The sequence below is a fragment of the Narcine bancroftii genome, assembly GCF_036971445.1.
Source record: "Narcine bancroftii isolate sNarBan1 chromosome 14 unlocalized genomic scaffold, sNarBan1.hap1 SUPER_14_unloc_1, whole genome shotgun sequence".
Classification (NCBI taxonomy): domain Eukaryota; kingdom Metazoa; phylum Chordata; class Chondrichthyes; order Torpediniformes; family Narcinidae; genus Narcine; species Narcine bancroftii.
The window spans coordinates 1,110,672-1,123,426 of NW_027211810.1; positions in this window are offsets into that span (position 1 = coordinate 1,110,672).

Here is a 12,755-nt window from a genome sequence, read left to right on the forward strand (position 1 = left end):
CAATTTCACAATGAATAAATGCTAAAATGAAGTTAAAATATTGAAATAATAATTTCTCATAAAAAGATTAGACATATTTTTCTCAGTATGTATTTTCATGTTTAAATATGAATAACGTAAAACGTTTAGAGGTTATAATATATACTTTACAACCAGAAACCATTGTAGAAAAAGAAATATGCATTTTAATTTCAATTTGAAAAAGGATAATATAAATGCTAAAATGAAACCACAAACATAAAAAGAAATGCCTTTTTGACAAATATTACTATATTTTTTCACATCTATGAATTTTCATGTTTTAATATTAATAACTCTTGGTAAACATTTAAAGAAGTTGATCTATATACTTTTCAACCAGAAAACAAACCGTAGATAAGGAAATGCGCTTTTAATATCAATATTTTCAAGGTTAAATAAATGCTAAAATGAAGCTGAAAACATTGACATAATTGCTTTTCAGTAAAAGATTAAACATATTTTTCTCAACATGAACTGCGTTGTTTATATATAAAATGAACGATTGTGAGTTGTAAAAATACTTTTCTAAAAGGAATTAAAAAGTTGAACAGTAAATTCACATCTCCATTTCTAATTTAAAAAAGCCTAATCTAAATTCTAAAATGAAGCTACAAACATTGATATCACTACTTTTTTGGAAATGTTTAAACATTGATTCACATCTATTTATGTTCATTGTAAAACGTTTGAAGTTTAAAAATTTACTTTACAACCAGAAAACGAACTGTAGATTATGAAATTCGCTTTAATATCTCAATTACATCATGAATAAATAAATAAATGCTAAAATGGTGCTAAAAATATTGAAATAAATCCTTTTCAGAAAAAGATTAAACATATTTTTCTCAGTACGTTTTTTCATGTTTAAATATTAATACCTCTTGTAAAACGTTGAGAGGTTAAAATATATGCTTTACAACCAGAAAACAAATTGTAGAAAAAGAAATATGCATTTAAATTTCAATTTCAAAAAGAATGATATAAATGCTAAAACATAAAAATAAATGATTTTTTTGTGAAATATTTAAATGCTAATATAAAACTGCAAACATTGAAATAAATGTGTTTCAGAAAAAGTTTAAACTTAGATTTTTCAGCTTTACACTACGTTGTTTATAGTTCAACAGCACATGTAAAACGTCTGTCAGAGGTTGTTAGGTACTTTTCTACAAGCAAGCAAATTCACATCTACATTTCAATTATAAAAAGAATAATATAAATGCTAAAATGAAACTAGAAACATAAAAAGAAATGCTTTTCTGAGAAATATTTCTTTTAAATTACAATTTGACCAAGATTAAATAAAGAAATGCTAAAATGAAGCTGCAAACATTGACATAATTGCTTTTCAGTAAAAGATTAAACATATGTTTCTCAACATGAACTGCGTTGTTTATATATATAAAAAGAACAATTGTGAGTTGTAAAAATACTTTTCCAAAAGGAAATTAAAAGTAGAACAGTAAATTCACCATTTTTAATTTAAAAAGCATAATGTAATTTCTAAAATGAAGCTACAAACATTAATGTAAAAGCTTTTTTGGAAACGTTTAAACATAGTTTCATATCTATTTATTTTCATTGTAAAACATTTGAAGAAGTTTAAAAATATACTTTAGAACCAGAAAACAAACTGTAGATTAGGAAATTCGCATGTAAATTTCAATTTCTTCATGAATAATTAAATGCTAAAATGAAACTTCAAATATAAAAAGAAATGCTTTTCAGAGAAATATTTCAACTTTGTTTCACATCTATGAATTTTCATGTTTAAATATTAATGACACTTGTAAAGCGTTTAAAGAAGTTGACATATATACTTTACAACCAGAGAACGAACCGTACATAAGGGAATTCGCTTTTATATTACAATTTCACCAAGGTTAAATAAATGCTAAAATGAAGCTGAAAACATTGACATAATCGCTTTTCAGTAAATGATTAAACATATTTTTCTCAGCATGAACTGCGTTTTTTATATATAAAAAGAACGATTGCGAGTTGTAAAAATTTTCTAAAAGGAATTAAAAAGTAGAACAGTAAATTCACATCTCCATTTTCAAATTAAAACAGCATGATCAAATTTCTAAAATGAAGCTACAAACATGACTAAAAATGCTTTTTTGGAAAAGTTTAAACGTTGATTCACGTCTATTTATTTTCATTGGAAAACGTTGAAAGACATTTATAAAATATACTTTACAGCAAGAAAACGAACTGTAGATTAGGAAATTCGCTTTTATATTTCAATTTCACCATGAATAAATGCTAAAATGAAGTTAACATATTGAAATAATAATTTCTCATAAAAAGATTAGACATATTTTTCTCAGTATGTATTTTCATGTTTAAATATTAATAACGTAAAACGTTGAGAGGTTAAAATATATACTTTACAACCAGAAACCATTGTAGAAAAAGAAATATGCATTTTAATTTCAATTTGAAAAATGCTAAAATGAAACCAAAAACATAAAAAGAAATGCCTTTTTGACAAATATTACTGTATTTTTTCCACATCTATGAATTTTCATGTTTTAATATTAATAACTCTTTGTAAACATTTAAAGAAGTTGATCTATATACTTTTCAACAAGAAAACAAACCGTAGATAAGGAAATGCGCTTTTAATATCAATATTTTCAAGGTTAAATAAATGCTAAAATGAAGCTGAAAACATTGACATAATCGCTTTTCAGTAAAATATTAAACATATTTTTCTCAACATGAACTGCGTTGTTTATATATAAAATGAACGATTGTGAGTTGTAAAAACACTTTTCTAAAAGGAATTAAAAAGTTGAACAGTAAATTCACATCTCCATTTCTAATTTAAAAAAGCCTAATCTAATTTCTAAAATGAAGCTACAAACATTGATATCACTACTTTTTTGGAAATGTTTAAACATTGATTCACATCTATTTATGTTCATTGAAAACGTTTGAAGAAGTTTAAAAATATACCTTACAACCAGAAAACGAAGTGTAGTTTATGAAATTCGCTTTAATATCTCAATTACATCATGAATAAATAAATAAATGCTAAAATGGTGCTAAAAATATTGAAAGAAATCCTTTTCAGAAAAAGATTAAACATATTTTTCTCAACATGAACTGCGTTTTTTATATATAAAAAGAACGATTGTGAGTTGTAAAAATTTTCTAAAAGGAAATAAAAAGTAGAACATTAAATTCACATCTCCATTATCAAATTAAAACAGCATGATCAAATTTCTAAAATGAAGCTACAAACATGACTAAAAATGCTTTTTTGGCAATGTTTAAACGTTGATTTACATCTATTTATTTTCATTGGAAAACGTTGAAAGAAGTTTATAAAATATACTTTACAACCAGAAAACGAACTGTAGATTAGGAAATTCTCTTTTATATTTCAATTTCACAATGAATAAATGCTAAAATGAAGTTAAAATATTGAAATAATAATTTCTCATAAAAAGATTAGACATATTTTTCTCAGTATGTATTTTCATGTTTAAATATGAATAACGTAAAACGTTTAGAGGTTATAATATATACTTTACAACCAGAAACCATTGTAGAAAAAGAAATATGCATTTTAATTTCAATTTGAAAAAGGATAATATAAATGCTAAAATGAAACCACAAACATAAAAAGAAATGCCTTTTTGACAAATATTACTATATTTTTTCACATCTATGAATTTTCATGTTTTAATATTAATAACTCTTGGTAAACATTTAAAGAAGTTGATCTATATACTTTTCAACCAGAAAACAAACCGTAGATAAGGAAATGCGCTTTTAATATCAATATTTTCAAGGTTAAATAAATGCTAAAATGAAGCTGAAAACATTGACATAATTGCTTTTCAGTAAAAGATTAAACATATTTTTCTCAACATGAACTGCGTTGTTTATATATAAAATGAACGATTGTGAGTTGTAAAAATACTTTTCTAAAAGGAATTAAAAAGTTGAACAGTAAATTCACATCTCCATTTCTAATTTAAAAAAGCCTAATCTAAATTCTAAAATGAAGTTACAAACATTGATATCACTACTTTTTTGGAAATGTTTAAACATTGATTCACATCTATTTATGTTCATTGTAAAACGTTTGAAGTTTAAAAATTTACTTTACAACCAGAAAACGAACTGTAGATTATGAAATTCGCTTTAATATCTCAATTACATCATGAATAAATAAATAAATGCTAAAATGGTGCTAAAAATATTGAAATAAATCCTTTTCAGAAAAAGATTAAACATATTTTTCTCAGTACGTTTTTTCATGTTTAAATATTAATACCTCTTGTAAAACGTTGAGAGGTTAAAATATATGCTTTACAACCAGAAAACAAATTGTAGAAAAAGAAATATGCATTTAAATTTCAATTTCAAAAAGAATGATATAAATGCTAAAACATACAAATAAATGATTTTTTTGTGAAATATTTAAATGCTAATATAAAACTGCAAACATTGAAATAAATGTGTTTCAGAAAAAGTTTAAACTTAGATTTTTCAGCTTTACACTACGTTGTTTATAGTTCAACAGCACATGTAAAACGTCTGTCAGAGGTTGTTAGGTACTTTTCTACAAGCAAGCAAATTCACATCTACATTTCAATTATAAAAAGAATAATATAAATGCTAAAATGAAACTAGAAACATAAAAAGAAATGCTTTTCTGAGAAATATTTCTTTTAAATTACAATTTGACCAAGATTAAATAAAGAAATGCTAAAATGAAGCTGCAAACATTGACATAATTGCTTTTCAGTAAAAGATTAAACATATGTTTCTCAACATGAACTGCGTTGTTTATATATATAAAAAGAACAATTGTGAGTTGTAAAAATACTTTTCCAAAAGAAAATTAAAAGTAGAACAGTAAATTCACCATTTTTAATTTAAAAAGCATAATGTAATTTCTAAAATGAAGCTACAAACATTAATGTAAAAGCTTTTTTGGAAACGTTTAAACATAGTTTCATATCTATTTATTTTCATTGTAAAACATTTGAAGAAGTTTAAAAATATACTTTAGAACCAGAAAACAAACTGTAGATTAGGAAATTCGCATGTAAATTTCAATTTCTTCATGAATAATTAAATGCTAAAATGAAACTTCAAATATAAAAAGAAATGCTTTTCAGAGAAATATTTCAACTTTGTTTCACATCTATGAATTTTCATGTTTAAATATTAATGACACTTGTAAAGCGTTTAAAGAAGTTGACATATATACTTTACAACCAGAGAACGAACCGTACATAAGGGAATTCGCTTTTATATTACAATTTCACCAAGGTTAAATAAATGCTAAAATGAAGCTGAAAACATTGACATAATCGCTTTTCAGTAAATGATTAAACATATTTTTCTCAGCATGAACTGCGTTTTTTATATATAAAAAGAACGATTGCGAGTTGTAAAAATTTTCTAAAAGGAATTAAAAAGTAGAACAGTAAATTCACATCTCCATTTTCAAATTAAAACAGCATGATCAAATTTCTAAAATGAAGCTACAAACATGACTAAAAATGCTTTTTTGGAAAAGTTTAAACGTTGATTCACGTCTATTTATTTTCATTGGAAAACGTTGAAAGACATTTATAAAATATACTTTACAGCAAGAAAACGAACTGTAGATTAGGAAATTCGCTTTTATATTTCAATTTCACCATGAATAAATGCTAAAATGAAGTTAACATATTGAAATAATAATTTCTCATAAAAAGATTAGACATATTTTTCTCAGTATGTATTTTCATGTTTAAATATTAATAACGTAAAACGTTGAGAGGTTAAAATATATACTTTACAACCAGAAACCATTGTAGAAAAAGAAATATGCATTTTAATTTCAATTTGAAAAATGCTAAAATGAAACCAAAAACATAAAAAGAAATGCCTTTTTGACAAATATTACTGTATTTTTTCCACATCTATGAATTTTCATGTTTTAATATTAATAACTCTTTGTAAACATTTAAAGAAGTTGATCTATATACTTTTCAACAAGAAAACAAACCGTAGATAAGGAAATGCGCTTTTAATATCAATATTTTCAAGGTTAAATAAATGCTAAAATGAAGCTGAAAACATTGACATAATCGCTTTTCAGTAAAATATTAAACATATTTTTCTCAACATGAACTGCGTTGTTTATATATAAAATGAACGATTGTGAGTTGTAAAAACACTTTTCTAAAAGGAATTAAAAAGTTGAACAGTAAATTCACATCTCCATTTCTAATTTAAAAAAGCCTAATCTAATTTCTAAAATGAAGCTACAAACATTGATATCACTACTTTTTTGGAAATGTTTAAACATTGATTCACATCTATTTATGTTCATTGAAAACGTTTGAAGAAGTTTAAAAATATACCTTACAACCAGAAAACGAAGTGTAGTTTATGAAATTCGCTTTAATATCTCAATTACATCATGAATAAATAAATAAATGCTAAAATGGTGCTAAAAATATTGAAAGAAATCCTTTTCAGAAAAAGATTAAACATATTTTTCTCAACATGAACTGCGTTTTTTATATATAAAAAGAACGATTGTGAGTTGTAAAAATTTTCTAAAAGGAAATAAAAAGTAGAACATTAAATTCACATCTCCATTATCAAATTAAAACAGCATGATCAAATTTCTAAAATGAAGCTACAAACATGACTAAAAATGCTTTTTTGGCAATGTTTAAACGTTGATTTACATCTATTTATTTTCATTGGAAAACGTTGAAAGAAGTTTATAAAATATACTTTACAACCAGGAAACGAACTGTAGATTAGGAAATTCTCTTTTATATTTCAATTTCACAATGAATAAATGCTAAAATGAAGTTAAAATATTGAAATAATAATTTCTCATAAAAAGATTAGACATATTTTTCTCAGTATGTATTTTCATGTTTAAATATGAATAACGTAAAACGTTTAGAGGTTATAATATATACTTTACAACCAGAAACCATTGTAGAAAAAGAAATATGCATTTTAATTTCAATTTGAAAAAGGATAATATAAATGCTAAAATGAAACCACAAACATAAAAAGAAATGCCTTTTTGACAAATATTACTATATTTTTTCACATCTATGAATTTTCATGTTTTAATATTAATAACTCTTGGTAAACATTTAAAGAAGTTGATCTATATACTTTTCAACCAGAAAACAAACCGTAGATAAGGAAATGCGCTTTTAATATCAATATTTTCAAGGTTAAATAAATGCTAAAATGAAGCTGAAAACATTGACATAATTGCTTTTCAGTAAAAGATTAAACATATTTTTCTCAACATGAACTGCGTTGTTTATATATAAAATGAACGATTGTGAGTTGTAAAAATACTTTTCTAAAAGGAATTAAAAAGTTGAACAGTAAATTCACATCTCCATTTCTAATTTAAAAAAGCCTAATCTAAATTCTAAAATGAAGCTACAAACATTGATATCACTACTTTTTTGGAAATGTTTAAACATTGATTCACATCTATTTATGTTCATTGTAAAACGTTTGAAGTTTAAAAATTTACTTTACAACCAGAAAACGAACTGTAGATTATGAAATTCGCTTTAATATCTCAATTACATCATGAATAAATAAATAAATGCTAAAATGGTGCTAAAAATATTGAAATAAATCCTTTTCAGAAAAAGATTAAACATATTTTTCTCAGTACGTTTTTTCATGTTTAAATATTAATACCTCTTGTAAAACGTTGAGAGGTTAAAATATATGCTTTACAACCAGAAAACAAATTGTAGAAAAAGAAATATGCATTTAAATTTCAATTTCAAAAAGAATGATATAAATGCTAAAACATAAAAATAAATGATTTTTTTGTGAAATATTTAAATGCTAATATAAAACTGCAAACATTGAAATAAATGTGTTTCAGAAAAAGTTTAAACTTAGATTTTTCAGCTTTACACTACGTTGTTTATAGTTCAACAGCACATGTAAAACGTCTGTCAGAGGTTGTTAGGTACTTTTCTACAAGCAAGCAAATTCACATCTACATTTCAATTATAAAAAGAATAATATAAATGCTAAAATGAAACTAGAAACATAAAAAGAAATGCTTTTCTGAGAAATATTTCTTTTAAATTACAATTTGACCAAGATTAAATAAAGAAATGCTAAAATGAAGCTGCAAACATTGACATAATTGCTTTTCAGTAAAAGATTAAACATATGTTTCTCAACATGAACTGCGTTGTTTATATATATAAAAAGAACAATTGTGAGTTGTAAAAATACTTTTCCAAAAGGAAATTAAAAGTAGAACAGTAAATTCACCATTTTTAATTTAAAAAGCATAATGTAATTTCTAAAATGAAGCTACAAACATTAATGTAAAAGCTTTTTTGGAAACGTTTAAACATAGTTTCATATCTATTTATTTTCATTGTAAAACATTTGAAGAAGTTTAAAAATATACTTTAGAACCAGAAAACAAACTGTAGATTAGGAAATTCGCATGTAAATTTCAATTTCTTCATGAATAATTAAATGCTAAAATGAAACTTCAAATATAAAAAGAAATGCTTTTCAGAGAAATATTTCAACTTTGTTTCACATCTATGAATTTTCATGTTTAAATATTAATGACACTTGTAAAGCGTTTAAAGAAGTTGACATATATACTTTACAACCAGAGAACGAACCGTACATAAGGGAATTCGCTTTTATATTACAATTTCACCAAGGTTAAATAAATGCTAAAATGAAGCTGAAAACATTGACATAATCGCTTTTCAGTAAATGATTAAACATATTTTTCTCAGCATGAACTGCGTTTTTTATATATAAAAAGAACGATTGCGAGTTGTAAAAATTTTCTAAAAGGAATTAAAAAGTAGAACAGTAAATTCACATCTCCATTTTCAAATTAAAACAGCATGATCAAATTTCTAAAATGAAGCTACAAACATGACTAAAAATGCTTTTTTGGAAAAGTTTAAACGTTGATTCACGTCTATTTATTTTCATTGGAAAACGTTGAAAGACATTTATAAAATATACTTTACAGCAAGAAAACGAACTGTAGATTAGGAAATTCGCTTTTATATTTCAATTTCACCATGAATAAATGCTAAAATGAAGTTAACATATTGAAATAATAATTTCTCATAAAAAGATTAGACATATTTTTCTCAGTATGTATTTTCATGTTTAAATATTAATAACGTAAAACGTTGAGAGGTTAAAATATATACTTTACAACCAGAAACCATTGTAGAAAAAGAAATATGCATTTTAATTTCAATTTGAAAAATGCTAAAATGAAACCAAAAACATAAAAAGAAATGCCTTTTTGACAAATATTACTGTATTTTTTCCACATCTATGAATTTTCATGTTTTAATATTAATAACTCTTTGTAAACATTTAAAGAAGTTGATCTATATACTTTTCAACAAGAAAACAAACCGTAGATAAGGAAATGCGCTTTTAATATCAATATTTTCAAGGTTAAATAAATGCTAAAATGAAGCTGAAAACATTGACATAATCGCTTTTCAGTAAAATATTAAACATATTTTTCTCAACATGAACTGCGTTGTTTATATATAAAATGAACGATTGTGAGTTGTAAAAACACTTTTCTAAAAGGAATTAAAAAGTTGAACAGTAAATTCACATCTCCATTTCTAATTTAAAAAAGCCTAATCTAATTTCTAAAATGAAGCTACAAACATTGATATCACTACTTTTTTGGAAATGTTTAAACATTGATTCACATCTATTTATGTTCATTGAAAACGTTTGAAGAAGTTTAAAAATATACCTTACAACCAGAAAACGAAGTGTAGTTTATGAAATTCGCTTTAATATCTCAATTACATCATGAATAAATAAATAAATGCTAAAATGGTGCTAAAAATATTGAAAGAAATCCTTTTCAGAAAAAGATTAAACATATTTTTCTCAACATGAACTGCGTTTTTTATATATAAAAGGAACGATTGTGAGTTGTAAAAATTTTCTAAAAGGAAATAAAAAGTAGAACATTAAATTCACATCTCCATTATCAAATTAAAACAGCATGATCAAATTTCTAAAATGAAGCTACAAACATGACTAAAAATGCTTTTTTGGCAATGTTTAAACGTTGATTTACATCTATTTATTTTCATTGGAAAACGTTGAAAGAAGTTTATAAAATATACTTTACAACCAGAAAACGAACTGTAGATTAGGAAATTCTCTTTTATATTTCAATTTCACAATGAATAAATGCTAAAATGAAGTTAAAATATTGAAATAATAATTTCTCATAAAAAGATTAGACATATTTTTCTCAGTATGTATTTTCATGTTTAAATATGAATAACGTAAAACGTTTAGAGGTTATAATATATACTTTACAACCAGAAACCATTGTAGAAAAAGAAATATGCATTTTAATTTCAATTTGAAAAAGGATAATATAAATGCTAAAATGAAACCACAAACATAAAAAGAAATGCCTTTTTGACAAATATTACTATATTTTTTCACATCTATGAATTTTCATGTTTTAATATTAATAACTCTTGGTAAACATTTAAAGAAGTTGATCTATATACTTTTCAACCAGAAAACAAACCGTAGATAAGGAAATGCGCTTTTAATATCAATATTTTCAAGGTTAAATAAATGCTAAAATGAAGCTGAAAACATTGACATAATTGCTTTTCAGTAAAAGATTAAACATATTTTTCTCAACATGAACTGCGTTGTTTATATATAAAATGAACGATTGTGAGTTGTAAAAATACTTTTCTAAAAGGAATTAAAAAGTTGAACAGTAAATTCACATCTCCATTTCTAATTTAAAAAAGCCTAATCTAAATTCTAAAATGAAGCTACAAACATTGATATCACTACTTTTTTGGAAATGTTTAAACATTGATTCACATCTATTTATGTTCATTGTAAAACGTTTGAAGTTTAAAAATTTACTTTACAACCAGAAAACGAACTGTAGATTATGAAATTCGCTTTAATATCTCAATTACATCATGAATAAATAAATAAATGCTAAAATGGTGCTAAAAATATTGAAATAAATCCTTTTCAGAAAAAGATTAAACATATTTTTCTCAGTACGTTTTTTCATGTTTAAATATTAATACCTCTTGTAAAACGTTGAGAGGTTAAAATATATGCTTTACAACCAGAAAACAAATTGTAGAAAAAGAAATATGCATTTAAATTTCAATTTCAAAAAGAATGATATAAATGCTAAAACATAAAAATAAATGATTTTTTTGTGAAATATTTAAATGCTAATATAAAACTGCAAACATTGAAATAAATGTGTTTCAGAAAAAGTTTAAACTTAGATTTTTCAGCTTTACACTACGTTGTTTATAGTTCAACAGCACATGTAAAACGTCTGTCAGAGGTTGTTAGGTACTTTTCTACAAGCAAGCAAATTCACATCTACATTTCAATTATAAAAAGAATAATATAAATGCTAAAATGAAACTAGAAACATAAAAAGAAATGCTTTTCTGAGAAATATTTCTTTTAAATTACAATTTGACCAAGATTAAATAAAGAAATGCTAAAATGAAGCTGCAAACATTGACATAATTGCTTTTCAGTAAAAGATTAAACATATGTTTCTCAACATGAACTGCGTTGTTTATATATATAAAAAGAACAATTGTGAGTTGTAAAAATACTTTTCCAAAAGGAAATTAAAAGTAGAACAGTAAATTCACCATTTTTAATTTAAAAAGCATAATGTAATTTCTAAAATGAAGCTACAAACATTAATGTAAAAGCTTTTTTGGAAACGTTTAAACATAGTTTCATATCTATTTATTTTCATTGTAAAACATTTGAAGAAGTTTAAAAATATACTTTAGAACCAGAAAACAAACTGTAGATTAGGAAATTCGCATGTAAATTTCAATTTCTTCATGAATAATTAAATGCTAAAATGAAACTTCAAATATAAAAAGAAATGCTTTTCAGAGAAATATTTCAACTTTGTTTCACATCTATGAATTTTCATGTTTAAATATTAATGACACTTGTAAAGCGTTTAAAGAAGTTGACATATATACTTTACAACCAGAGAACGAACCGTACATAAGGGAATTCGCTTTTATATTACAATTTCACCAAGGTTAAATAAATGCTAAAATGAAGCTGAAAACATTGACATAATCGCTTTTCAGTAAATGATTAAACATATTTTTCTCAGCATGAACTGCGTTTTTTATATATAAAAAGAACGATTGCGAGTTGTAAAAATTTTCCAAAAGGAATTAAAAAGTAGAACAGTAAATTCACATCTCCATTTTCAAATTAAAACAGCATGATCAAATTTCTAAAATGAAGCTACAAACATGACTAAAAATGCTTTTTTGGAAAAGTTTAAACGTTGATTCACGTCTATTTATTTTCATTGGAAAACGTTGAAAGACATTTATAAAATATACTTTACAGCAAGAAAACGAACTGTAGATTAGGAAATTCGCTTTTATATTTCAATTTCACCATGAATAAATGCTAAAATGAAGTTAACATATTGAAATAATAATTTCTCATAAAAAGATTAGACATATTTTTCTCAGTATGTATTTTCATGTTTAAATATTAATAACGTAAAACGTTGAGAGGTTAAAATATATACTTTACAACCAGAAACCATTGTAGAAAAAGAAATATGCATTTTAATTTCAATTTGAAAAATGCTAAAATGAAACCAAAAACATAAAAAGAAATGC